Source organism: Erythrolamprus reginae, chromosome 6 (genome assembly GCF_031021105.1).
Source record: "Erythrolamprus reginae isolate rEryReg1 chromosome 6, rEryReg1.hap1, whole genome shotgun sequence".
Classification (NCBI taxonomy): Eukaryota; Metazoa; Chordata; class Lepidosauria; order Squamata; family Dipsadidae; genus Erythrolamprus; species Erythrolamprus reginae.
The window spans coordinates 76,378,704-76,389,827 of NC_091955.1; positions in this window are offsets into that span (position 1 = coordinate 76,378,704).

Consider the following 11,124-nt stretch of genomic DNA (forward strand, 5'->3'; position numbering starts at 1 on the left):
ACTAGAAAGTTTGGGAGGATAGAAAAAAAAAACACCGAGCAGAAAACACTATCTGATGAAATCAAAGGTCTTGCTGAATATTTGTTCTTACTCTGAGCATCCTGGATAAATCCCTTTTCTTAAAGGAAAAGTCTTTAATAATGTATGATAGAATCTCAACTTCCTTACTTGAAAATACTTTCCACCCTCCCCTTTAATTCTCTGGATAACCCTTTTCATCGTTTGCAGTCCAATCCTAACATTTGCCTGCTCTGGCTGATAGCTACTTTGGTCACCACTTCACAAAGCACAACAGTATGTGCTGTTGCTGCTGTTAACATGACAGCAGTACTGGGAGCAGATAACCACAACCCCAAATGTTTAGGATTGGGTTGTTAGTGTAGGAGTAGAAGCTCTAGCTGGCCCTTGGTAGAATGTAGCACTATCCATCCATACAGCCCTTTTCTACTTTGTGTTAAGCTCCAGTGATACCAATAGACTATTCCTCAATGTTATTGCACAAAAGTGATATAACATAGGCATGTAACAAATGTGATTGTCCAGGTATATCTGTGTCTGCGTGTGTGAGTGTGTGTGCGCATGTGCGCGCTGATGCTGCCTTTTCTTGTGGTGTGGTCCTCAGCACAGCCATTTAACACTGTCACAGTCTTAGTTTTACATCATTCCCTTGTAGTGCCTTACCAAATGACAGTTGCAGTTTTAAGGGTTTTACTTCCACTGGTATGCCTAGAAACGGACTGAGGCTGGTTCAAATGTAAACTCAGTTCCTTTTTTCCTCCTCTTCCTCCTCCTCTTCTCCCTTATGTTTGATTGCTTTCCCTTTTTTTTATTTCTAGACTTTCAAAAACAAAATATTGAATGTCTTTCTTGGGTATGTTGCAAGGCTCAAAGGAAGGTTGCTAGGAGTTTGCTGGAACAGAACAGTGGACCTAAGAAAGGATGGGTGGGGTGGATTTGAGATGTCTGGATGGGTTCTTAGCCCCTAAAGCAACTTTCCAAGGAATTCCATTTTATCAATTAGTTAAATTTCCTTCCAGGTTACCCAATTCTCCATAACATTTTGCAGGTTCATATACAGCGATACCTCGTCTTACAAACTTAATTGGTTCCAGGACGAGGTTTGTAAGGTTAAAAGTTTGTAAGACAAAACAATGTTTCCCATAGAAATCAATGGAAAAGCAATTAATGCGTGCAAGCCCAAAACTCACCCCTTTTGCCAGCCGAAGCACCCGTTTTTGCACTGCTGGGATTCCCCTGAGGCTCCCCTCCATGGGAAACCCCACCTCCGGACTTCCGTGTTTTTGTGATGCTGCAGGAGAATCCCAGCAGGGGAATCCCAGCAGTTCAAAAACAGGTGCTTCGCTGGCAACGGAAGTCCGGAGCTGAGGTTTCCCAGTGAGGGGAGCCTCAGCGAAATTGCAGCATCAGAAAAACACGGAAGTCCGGAGGTGGAGTTTCGAGGACTTCCGTGTTTTTCTGATGCTGCAATTTCGCTAAGGCTCCCCTCACTGCAAAACCCCACCTCCGGACTTCCGTTGCCAGCGAAGCGCCCGTTTTGCTCTGCTGGGATTCCCCTGCAGCATCGCAAAAAACCGGAAGTCCGGAGGTGGTGTTTCCCATGGAGGGGAGCCTCAGGGGAATCCCAGCAACGCAAAAATGGGCGCTTCGCTGACAACAGAAGTTCAGAGGTGGGGCATCCCAGTCACGGCGGCTTGGGTTTGTAAGGTGAAAATAGTTTGGAAGGAAGAGGCAAAAAAATCTTAAACCCCGGGTTTGTATCTCGAAAAGTTTGTATGACGAGGGGTTTGTCAGACGAGGTATCACTGTATGTATTAAAGTATGAATAGAAAAAGGGGTGGAGGAGGTGCCTAGGCCGGCTTTGGATTAGCAATACGTCGTACCTCATGTTCAATTGCTATATCTAAACTGGGGGTGTAAGAGGTGGGTGGGTGAAGGGCATTGAACGGACTTTATATATTTTCACTTGAATGGTTTCAGAAATCTGAGAATAAGAGGCATTCTTTCTAGAACATCAGATTCAGACTTGTGCCAAAAAGCTGGTTTGGTTTGGTTTGGCTTTTTTCGTTCTTGAGAAGCAGCTGCAGTGGAAGCTTCGTGATGTGGATTTGGAGTGGACTCTACTGCACTTGTAGCAGGTCCGACTCTAGTTCCTTAAGGCAGTGTTTCCCAAACTTGGCAACTTGAGGATATTTGGACTTCAACTCCCAGAATTCCCCAGCCAGCGAATGTTGGCTGGGGACTTCTGGGAGTTGAAGTCCAGATATCTTCAAGTTGCCAAGGTTGGGAAACATTGCCTTAAGGTACAGTCTGATCATATCTGAGCAACATGTTCTGCATTTAGGAGCTAGCTTGGAGATTCCACCATAACTTGTTAATGGTTTTGATCAGATTTCCCCAACTGATGTTCCCTAACCAGATGTACATAAATCCCACAATATCTTATTGGCTATGCTAATTTGGAATCCTCCAAGACATCTAGAACTGGATGGGGAAAGATGTTTTTAATCAGGTGCTTTCTTCGCTGTGTTTGTTCTTACTATGTTCTTCTTTTTCTTAAAAGTAGCAATCATCATGTTAACAATAGCTCATCAGAGTCTGTATTTTCCACAATAAATTATTTGTGTTTCCCACCCCCTCGCTTTGGTATATTCTTTTTTCAGAAGGATTCCAAAGAGAAGTGTTTGTACAATGAAATAATAATAATCACAAGGAAAGAATTAGTAGATATTTTACGGTGACCTCACTAGATTTTCCTGTTGTGTAAGTCTTTACTGTCCGCCCCCGTATTACTGTATTAGTGGTTTGATGTTGATTGTGAAAAAAGGCTGTCTGTGTTTATAAGCAGTCAATCAGCATGGCTTCTAATCCAAGGCTATCCGATCCGGGGCTGCAAAAATTTGAAGATGATATAGGAAGAAAATAATGAAGCTATCTTTTACCTCTTTGTTGTCCTCTAATGCAGTGTTTCCCAACCTTGGCAACTTGAAGAGATCTGGACTGCAACTCCCAGAATTCCCCAGCCAGCATTTGGCTTGGGGTTGGGAAACACTGATCTAGGGCATTCGCTGGCTGGGGAATTCTGGGAGTTGAAGTCCAGATATCTTCAAGTTGCCAAGGTTGGGAAACACTGCTCTAGCGATCATCATGACTTTTTGCAACCCAGATCGGGTAGCCCCCAAGTAGCAGAGACACCTGTTTGGGGATGGCGAAGGGAGTAATGTCAAGAAAGCAATATGGCGGCTGTAACGATATGCTTAAAGCCCCTCCTTTTAAAAAAAAAACATTTGTGGCGATGCATGTAAAGACTGAGCTTTGATTGTGGGGATGCCATCTTGTTTTTTCTTTTAAAATTTCTGTGGACACCCCTGCTAAGAAGTGTCCCGGTTTTTCTGGCTTCAGAAAAGATGTGCTTAGGCAATAGGATAAGACGTTGGGTTAAGGCAAGTCAGTGAGTTGAGAGATGAGGGAGGGATCTTAGAGGTGGTAAGGATAAAAAGCTTGCGCGTGAGGGGAGTTGAGGAGAAAGACAAGCACAGTTGTCAAACCCACAAGTGGGCATACCTGCTTCACCCGCAGGAAGGAAAGACTCCTACCCCAAATATTAAGGTGGACACTTATTTTTCTGAAGTAAATCATTTGGAAGCAAAACTGGCTCCGTTTCAGCTATTTAGAAACCGTACCTCATTTTGTTTTAAATTTTTCGTCTCTCTCTGCTCCGAAGTATAGTAGCATAAAGGCATCTGCCTTTTTGTAAAAAATGTATTCTTCTGCTTCTTCTGCAAGAAAATTCCTCACCAGCAACTGGGTCTTAATACGATAGTGTATATTCTTCTCTTTCTGTCCAGTTTCAAGCACCAACTGCTTATATCTTTGAGAGGAAAGATCCTACCATTCAATCCTTGTTGTTGTATTAATAATTTTAATATGTTATAATTATATTTTAATTTTTGCTTTAATTGCACTTGCAGTTCTGTGTAGTCTTGCTGTTAATGTTCTCCTGATAAGCTATTCATTGTTAACTAAGGAAGGCTTTTTTCTGTGTTATTAGCACGTTAACCCCTCTTCTAGGTTTTGGAAGGAAGGATACTCTGAGAAATGTGGAAGGAACAGGATATTAATAAATATCTCAATATGTGACTAATCTATGGTGAGTCCTGGGCTTATCTATTTATCTATCTGCCTCCAGTTCCTACCTCTTGGCAAGAAAGAATTTTAAAAATACTCAGTATCTGTTTTAAGTAAATACAGTTCCGTGGATCTGAATCCATGGTTGGATTTTCTTCCTTATTGTAGTTTAAAGATACTAACTAGGGATTAAATACATCACAATCCTCTATTATGTCTATAAAGTATAGTTCCTTAAGATTGGATGTTGTAGGTTTCTCTGATTATTTTAACAATATTGTAGAACAAAAACATAATCACTTTTGTGTAAAAGAAGATTAGAAGGAAATAAGCCCAGGTTTTGCTTAGGCTTATTTACACAAACGTGATTACATGCCATATTGTAGTTTTTATACAAAGGCATCCCTCTGCAGTTTCTGGATATTTTTTTACTTTTCCAGAAGTATGCCTTTTAAGGCATAGGCCAAACCATTGCTGGCTTAAACTGGATTTAAGACGGATGGTAAGATCATAAAAACCTAATACAAATCTTGCATTGTAGGACTTGTTAGATGAGTTCACACATCTCCCTAAATCAAACCAAACAAATCCCATTATAATTTAGCATATTGTTCAGTCCTGTTCACTGTGTTTGTAAATAATGATTTATGCACAAAGGTAGTTACACATTGTAAAAACCCAATCAGTTGGTGCTCCTACAAACCATGATTTGGTGAGTGAACCCAAACACTATTTGATGAAGTCCTTTGATACAGAAATATTAAAGAGTTAAAAGTCATCACAATCTTTATAATGAACTCAAGATACAGAAACTTGTAGTTAGGTTTCCCATTTTGGAAGTGCAATAGTTGGGAATTTCTATGATCATCATCAACAAAAATATCTAGGAAGCCAGTTTAAAAAAACCCTAGTAACTAATGTTGGCTACTCAAATTTGAATGGCACAGAGATTCAGTCCAAGCTATGGTTTGTTCTCTCTTGCAGCAGGACTCAAAATTGTTTCCAATTTCCTCCTTCTCGAATTGTTTTATGTTCAGAATTATTGTAAGAGTCACATTGCAGCAAGATGGGTGGAAAACAAGTTTAATAAATAAAATAATGATACATTACAAACTTGCTCATTCTTAGGATGGAGATCTTTTCTGGTTCCATAATGTGATCTTATGTGTTAAATCAAGTCTTTTTCTTTATTTGTAAACTCTCATTAGTTATGAAAATATCTTTTAGTCTGCAATATTTGAGCATAACATTTATATTGATAAATAAATGATTAGCTGTTTAACTTCTGGCAGGAAAGCTTTGAACAGGTGGTTTTAATGACTGGCAAAGTTTCATTTAAATATTTTAGTGTGCTTTTTTTTAAAATGCGCACAAAGAAATTCCGATTTTTTTCAAAATATATAATTATTCTTATAAAGGAACATGGCAAAATACAAAGGGAGACGCAGCACATGAATAGGGTTAGAAAAAGAGAACTCTTGCACAATTTGAGGATGAATTATTTAAGAGGGACAAGTGAAATAAAAAGGTAATAAAATAAACACACAGGAAGAACTTTATTTTAGTCTTCTGCAACCCTGGTGCCTTTTTATTGAATTGGGACTGCAATATAAAGATTTCTCCTTCATTAGGATAAAAAAGAGTTTCTTACATTGATTGCAGTTCCAAAACAATTGAAGATTCCAGAGTGTCAAAGGAGAACACATTTGTTTAATAGAGGAAGAAGACGAAATTCTATTTTTTTTTCCAGTCTAGTAAATATAAATTTAATGAAGCATTAGAATATTTTAAGGTAGAAAAGAATGAAAGCTTATATTTACTTAATATGAGACCACAATGTCAACTACAAGCCTACCTAGTACAGTGTTGATATAGCCAATAGTCCAGATTCTAATTCATGGAGTTGTTATCAGTAGAAAGCATTAATCCAAGGAAGCCTAGCATAGCATTTGACTGGCATTGTATAGGTCAAACCCAAACTTGTATGATCTGTGTCTGATTTAACCAATTACAATTTTCAAGGGGACTATATAACCTTTTGACTCCCCCCCACCCCGAATCAATGAATGAAGCTAATTAAATAGTGAAATAAGAAATAAGTGGTGACATCAAGTTATCTGGATAGCCACAAAGAAATCTAAAGTTGCAATTTAATACACCTTGATGTCAGAGATTGATAGCTTTCTGTTCAGTAAATATGCCAGAATTGCATAGCAAAATTGTTGCAGCATCTCAGAGAAGAAATAGATTATAGCAGCCTTTAAAATGTTGGCATGGAGAAACACTAGAGCAGTGAACTTGGCAACTTTAAGATGAATGAACTTCAACCCCTGGGAGCTGAAGTTCACACAATTTAAAATTTCCAAGTTCAAACCAAAAAACCAAAAAACCAGTGCTGCACCAATCTTTCAACGGTGCCAAAGGGGATGGAGATAACCAGATACATTAAATTTTAAAGGGGTGTGTGTGTGTGTGTATACGAGTGTTGTGTTTTCTAATACTATTATAAATCTGAGTGCTGGAATGTAATGCATTAGCCATTTGCATAAGAAGAAGTTAGGGAATGATAGATTTTATCAAAAATATATCATCAGTTCAGAAACGATAGTTTCAGTTTCATAAATCTGGCACCGCATGACATTTAAAACATTCCAAGCCCAGTATTGATTTATTTTTAATATTTGTCCCAGACACTAGTTTAATAAAAGAGTATTACTTTTGCCCATTATTTTTCCTTCATAGTCGGACATAGCCATACCTCAAAATCTGGCTTGGTAGGTGAAATGATTTGGAAACATGAAGGGAAATTAAAAACTCACACCTCTCTTCAGTCAAATGAAATTTCAAACTAAAACTAAATTGTGTTTCTGCTTGCTAAAGAGTTCATTCAAAATTTGGGGGTCAATGGCATAATAAAAGAGGGTATATATTTTTCCTTATGCCTCATTTTGGTTATCATTGTAGAATTCAGTCATTCTACTTGCTGCTTTTCTAAATTTTAGTCATGGTTTGAAAGAAAGAAAAAAACCACTGTTGTATTATGAATAACATTTTATTACTTGTGACAGCAGTGTAAATTTATTAAACTGCCCATCTAGAATACATTTGTGCAAATTCCTTTTGTTTCCATAAAATGCCACTTCCATGTTCTAGTACCAATCAGTATCCAGGCTGGACACAGTATGGAAAATAAGGATAAATGCAGAAAAACCAATAAGAAAAGCTTTGCCACCAGCTCCCAAAATGTGAGGCATCTAGTACTGAGGATTATATCCTGTGTCCTTCAGTAAGAGTTCCCTGAGGAGAGGTTGTTTTCCATTCATGCCAACTTAAGGGACATTGTAACTTTGAGCCTTTTTTGCTCCATTCTTCTGTGCCAGGCTTCTGTGCACCTACCATTATGCAAGTCTCCATCTTTTCTGGAGACAAGATACTACGTCATTCCATGAGATTATTGTGTGTCCCAGGTCTCTAGATTTTATTTGGTTCCTGCTTAGACAGAAACGAATTGTCTTGAGCCACCTGTGGAGTTCCTAGTCTGTGTTCCCTTGTGGGAATCTTGTTTGTACAAATTCTTAAAGAGCTGTGCATCATAATCATCTGAGAACTTGTGATTCAAGGAACTGATGAAGGTCTGCTGCTATCATGAATGAATGAATTAATGAATGAGTGGATGGATGGATGGATGGATGGATGGATGGATGATGAAAAACTTGTGATTACTTGTGATTCAAGGAACTGATGCAGGTCTGCTGCTATCATGAATGAATGAATTAATGAATGAGTGGATGGATGGATGGATGATGAAAAACTTGTGATTCAAGGAACTGATGCAGGTCTGCTGCTATCATGAATGAATGAATTAATGAATGAGTGGATGGATGGATGATGAAAAACTTGTGATTCAAGGAAATGATGCAGGTCTGCTGCTATCATGAATGAATGAATTCATGAATGAGTGGATGGATGGATGGATGGATGGTGAAAATCTTGTGATTACTTGTGATTCAAGGAACTGATGCAGGTCTGTTGCTATTTTGAATGAATGAATTAATGAATTAGTTAATGGATGGATGGATGAAAACCAGCCTTCTGCCTATTCCACTGGCTCTCTGCTTTGAGTAGCTAGATTTGTGTTGTGTTTTTGTAAGAATTTATTTGTTCTCAACACTTGGCTATAATAATTGAGCATACGTTGAGATTTATTCACATGCAAATTGTCAGGTGTCGGTGATGTCCACAAGAATATTCAAGATGGACAAGTGAAAGGATAGTAACCAGTGAATGTAAAAAAGAAAAAAGAAACCTCTTACAGCAGAAGGAAACACATATGTAGCAAGTATGTTAAGTGGGCAATTGCTAGAAATTGTCAGGTGTCTCTTGATTCTTAACTACAGCAAATAAGAGCAAACCTTCTTTTGTTATGTACGGGTTAGTCATGTCCTTCCACCCTTAGCATTGCTGCTATTTTAGACTTTACGTGTGCATAGTAAAGAAAAAAAAAGCTGTACATTAATCTTTTGCTTATTATAGTTAAATCAAGAAAGGCAATACATTTCCCCCCCAAAATATGAGACTTTTACTGCACTGATAAATATTGTGATCCGTAATCCTAACTTGTTGGAAAAGCTGCTTGACAGTTTGTCTGTCTTGGTGTGTGTGTTTGTGTGTGTGTGTGTACAAGTGAGCTAAGGGAATCTCCTTCTTGCTCTTCCCCGAAAAAAAATAGGGTAATGTTGCAGAACAAGATCAAACTACTTATCTCCCCATCAAAGCAAAGCCAAGGAGTAATTGAGGTGCTGAGATTCTACCATTAACAATAGGGACCTGTCTTTTTTTAAAAAAAATCAGTAAATGATGGCTATATTTGAGATACATTGGTCTGGAAATTTCTGTGTCAGAAGTTATATTCATTTGCCACACCTGTTTTAATTCTGACTCATTCACTAGTTTTTGTATATTTTTAATGTTCTCTTGTTTGCTGTGGTTGTGGAATATCTATGCTCTGCGACTCCGCCAATAGTAAATCTTTTCTGCCATGATTTCTGATCTCTGGGGTAGTTTAAACAGGGATTCCAAAAATCTAGGCAGGACATTTGTTTTATGTATAAAGAAGGATTAATTTTACTTAACTTACGAAAACTGTGACCTAGTGGCAATAATTACCTCAAATGTGGGCATTTATCTTGGGTTTAGCCTTTTCCCCCCCTGAAAATATGTAGCCAGCCTGAAATTTGGATTTAAAAAAATACTTATCTGTATGGGCAGAATGTGATAAATGCCTGCCCCGGTCATTCTGAGTAACTTTTAAAAGTAAAATGGCAAGATCAAGTTGGTGTTTTATGTATTTTAATTAATTGTGAGGTTAAAATGCACATATAAGTATATTGTGGTCATAGCTACTGTAAAGAGCTTCGGCTTTTGAAGATATTTAACAAATCGCCTTTTAAACCAATATGAACTCTATAATCTGTATTTCTGGCTACATTTTATAGTTATAGTATTTTATAGTTTACATTTAAACTGGTACTTTCTAACTAAATGTTCTGTTTTTAATAATATCTTCAGAATCTTAACACTGTTGTCCTTTCCTTGTTTTTTATTTTTCCTTTTAGAAACAGAAGTAGCAAAGTGTCTTTAACATGTACATTCTGTTCTGAGTTATAACATAGTAGCAGAAAGTCAGATTGAGTAAAATAATTCCAAAGTTAATTTAAAAAATAAAATAAAATCACTCCATCGATGTTAAAAGCGTAGTCTACAAGATTACCTTTTTATTTTTGAATTAAAAGTAAAATAAACTTTTGAGGATGAATCAGGAAGCATAATAATCCCCAGACATTTTACATGGAATCTGAAGCACATTTAGAAAGTAGTAAACCCCGTAAATAGAATGGGATTTACTTCTAGATAAACCTGTGCATGGTTAAACTCTCAAATTTCTAAATTTTGACAAAAGTATATGTATATTGTGAAGAACAGATATGCAAAGCAAGAGACCCATTTTACTGCTTAGCGACTCTGGGCTTGTTCACAACGGGTGTGTATTGTTTTGTGTTTATGAGTTTTATAATCATGTGAAGCAAATTTGTTCACTTAGAATGATCTTGTGAAAATGGCAATCGTGGATCATAGGTGCATTATGTTTGGCTTTTACTGAAAATCTTGGAAGCACAGCATCATTTACATCCCAATAGTAGTCTGTTATACATGGACATTTTTCAATGTAGAATAGTCACTTAAATATCCCAGTTGTGTACCAGTTCACAGCAAGGTAAATGTACTGTGATGAAATTCTCAAATGTGAACTATGGATTCCCGAGGCAAGCTTTTGGGCTGCTTTGAGAAGCAGTAATAAGCAGTGCTTAATTTTGACAGTAACCATTGATCTCTCCTAAATAAATCAAATTGTATTTGTCACTCTAGTTTTCCTTTGTATCTTAAACTTAATATGAAGAATTGGACCAGATTGTTATACATATAGTTTCCTGTTGTCCAATGACACTCCATAAAATGCTGTTTTGCAGTGAATTATATATTTGAATGTATACAGTCTGTTTCTTCCTTCTTTTTTTCTCCTTCAGTTCTGCTTACGGCAGAGGAATGAATATAAATATACATCTTCTGCAGGTCAGGAGGTATTTACAGAAGTAAATATGCAGGAACTAGCTTGCAAATGATTCTGTCTGAACAGTTAAGCTTAGTTGTGAAGTTAACCATCGTAGTAAAGTTCCTTGTATTCCTTGCAGATTAACATGGCACAGCAGAAGGAGAGAAATCCATTGTTTTTAGGCCTGACCAAAAAACCATTGTTTCCAATGGCAGATCTCAGTCCCATTTCAATAAATTCATGTAAAGTCATGGTATTTATACTCTAGTTCTACTTACCAAAGCAAATCTTGGCATACATCTGTGCCGCCATTTTAGAAAACCAAAATGGGAGGCCACTTATGAATATTGGCCTGAAGGCAATGGAAG